The sequence below is a fragment of the Octopus bimaculoides genome, chromosome 3, assembly GCF_001194135.2.
Source record: "Octopus bimaculoides isolate UCB-OBI-ISO-001 chromosome 3, ASM119413v2, whole genome shotgun sequence".
In the NCBI taxonomy this organism is placed as follows: domain Eukaryota; kingdom Metazoa; phylum Mollusca; class Cephalopoda; order Octopoda; family Octopodidae; genus Octopus; species Octopus bimaculoides.
The window spans coordinates 17,632,164-17,635,525 of NC_068983.1; positions in this window are offsets into that span (position 1 = coordinate 17,632,164).

Here is a 3,362-nt window from a genome sequence, read left to right on the forward strand (position 1 = left end):
GTTCGTTGTTGTTAATTCTACACATGGTTCATATTTTAAGTGTACTTTTTATATTTAACTGTTCCAAAATTCTATTAATGAAATTTTATTTTCTCCTGTTGTAAATTTCAGTTCTTGAACAAAAGTATTCCTTAAAAAGAAAGCCTTTAAATGTAGTAATTACCCCCTGATCTTTGGGTTGGTGAAGATACTTCATGTTTGGAGGCAAAACATGATTTTCGTATACTCCAACAGGTCACAAAATGTAGTAAAAGTACCTCTTATTTAAAAATTATTTAAACTAATTAGCTAGAAAGGCATCAAACTGGCAACGTGGTTAGAGTTGGGATAAAATTCTTCACAATTATTATTCCGTCACTCTGTACCCTGAGTTCAAATCCCACCGGAGTCAACTTTGCTCTTTTTCCTTTTATGGTCAACGAAAATTACTAATCCAGGTGGTCGTTAAGCGGATCTATAAGAGGAACGAGCGAAATACCTTGCTATAGCTAATCCAGCTCTTTGCAGTCTGGAGGCAACGTCTCTCTCTCTCTCTCTCTCTCTCTATATATATATATATGCATGCGCGCGCGTATATATATGTATATATATATATATATGTATATATAAATATATTAATACGAAATTCCATATATTTCTATCTATCTATCTGTCTGTCTGTCTGTATGTATGTATATAATCACAGATAACAAACCTAACGTTTCATAATAATAACCACGCTGTATATGGAGAGTTTATTTTTGTTACAATCTTTCCCACCAAATGTCAAAATACATTGCATTTTAATCGTGCTACTACGCCTATTCCTTGTTGTTGTCTGACCTGAAGTTAATACAGCTTGACCTTTGTCTATATGGTCATGTATTTTTCGTATAATTATCCTTATTATCGCTATATTCATTGCAATGTCTTTCCCTACGTTTTGCTTCGCTGTCAAGACATTGACATCCTTTGATAATCTCTAATTTATCATCCACAGTGAACTCTTTCATTTCCATACCAGGATTTTTCCAGTAAGATTCATCCATTATCGTTGAATGCAAATTATGCTGTATGCCTTGATGGAGTGGATGGAACAGAACAATTACTTCATGACTCACAAAGCTGACGATGGCACGACATTTATTAAAGATAAGTACTTAGTTTGCTGTTATTTCACAATACGGTCATAGCAGGGAGCACAAGGCCTTCTTATGCATATTCACTCGTAAAGTTAACTCCCAATAGCCGTTTTCATGACCGCAGTATTCATTCCATAATCCAAAAATTTTTTATATGCTACTAAAATGTGGTGCCGGAAAATAATAGTGGTAGAAGCAGTCCGCACTACATAGTCTCAAAATTACGTCAACTACCGAGTGTTACAGAAACGTTTACACTACATCATTACAACAGCAAAGCAATTTTTCACTTGGTATCTGGAAATATTACCTTGTATATGATATGTGTTATAAATCAGAGAAAATAGAAAATCGGTGATATGTGTTATGATATGTGTTATAAATCAGAGAAAATAGAAAATTCTTAGACATGCAGACCTCTGTCTCTCTTTAATTATTGCAGGAAGACTACCATACAGATCTAAATCAAACCGGATAAAGAAAACCGCAATTAAAATTATTGATCATTGTCGTAGTCGTCGTCAACGTAGTCGTAATTATTATCATTCGTTTCAAATTTTTGCACAAGTTTAGCATGTTCACAGAAGGGATAAGACAATTATATTGACCCCATGTTAAAGTGGCACTTATTTTATCGACCCGAAAGGATGAACGGCAAAGTCGACCTCGGCGGCATTTGAATCCAGAACGAAAGGACGGACGAATTGTCGCTCGGCATTTTGCCCGGCGTGCTAAGGATTCTGTCAGCTCACCGCATTTTTGTTTCAAATTTTGGTACAAAGCCTGCAACCTCGGGGGTAGGGATAAGTCGATTAGATCGGCCCCAGTGTTCAACTGCTACTTATTCTATCGATCCCAAATGGATGAAAGACAAAATCAACTTCAGCGGAACTTGATCTCAGAACGGAAAATACACGAAATGCCGCTAGGCATTCTGTCCGGCGTGCTAACGTCTCTGCCAGCTCGCTTTATCGTCATTATTTTCATTATCGACAACACTATCATAGCCATTACCACCACTACCATCACAACCACCGCCGCCGCTGTCCAGCGATCTGCTGCCGCTACCACCATCACAATCATCAACAAATAACAATGGCTCACACATGATCCTAAACAACGAGTACCTCTATATGAGAAATACTCGGCCCACCAAATATGTGTGGCCGTCGTCGATTAAAGCCAATCATGCATTTACATATGTATGCACATGTTTGCATAAGATATTTTGAAGACTAGCGTTTGCCCATACATGCATCTCCCTCCCCTCTTCACACCAAACATTCCTATTCAAAAGAAAAGCCCGATACAGCACTGCAACAGTGTCATAACAGTCTTTGTTAACAGAACGGAAGGAGCTGGAATAGGTATCACAAAGAATCTTGGGACGATTATCAACCAGATCTGCAAATCTACCATTCGCAATGGTGCTAATTTATCAACTTTGAAAAAATGAAAGACAATATTGACCTTGATGGGATTAGAGTAACTTGGAACAAAAACATTCTAAAGATTCAGCCTATTCGCCTTCTTGACCTAATAAATACCCTTTCTACTTAATGCACGAGGCCTGGAATTTTGTGGGAAGGGAGGCTAGTTGATTACATCGACCCCAGTGCTTATACCATCGATCCCGAAAGGGACGAAAGCGAAATCGACCTCGGCAGAATTTGAACTCAGAAGGTAAAGCCAAAAGAAATGCTGCTAAACATATTGCCTGGCGAGCTAGCGATTCTGGCAAGTCGCTGCATTTCTTGACCGGCTAAATATAGCAACAAAATACCTCCCAAATCAATTGTTGGATTGTCTGACAAATTCACATTTTTTTCATTTGTTTGAATTCTTTCTAATATTGATTTCAAATTCTGGCACAAGGCCGACAATTTCGTGAGAGGCGGGGGGCAGTCGATTACCATCGACCCCAGTGCTTAGCTGGTACGTTTTGTATCAACCCTCAAAAGAATGGAAGGCAATGTCGGCATCGGCGGAATTTGAACTCAGAACGAGCAAACGGACGAAACGCCGCTAAGCATTTTTCCCGACGTGCTAACGATTCTGCCAATTCGCTGCCTCAGTTCTTTCTAATATTAAATAAATTAGCAAGAAATGTATCTTTTCGTAGTGTCTTGTGCTTTTTGTAGTTCTATTCTTCATTTGCAACTTTTTTTTGTATTGCTTTTGAAATTTGAATAAATTTTATATCTTTTCTGATACATAACAATAGATTAGCAAGTCGAAAAA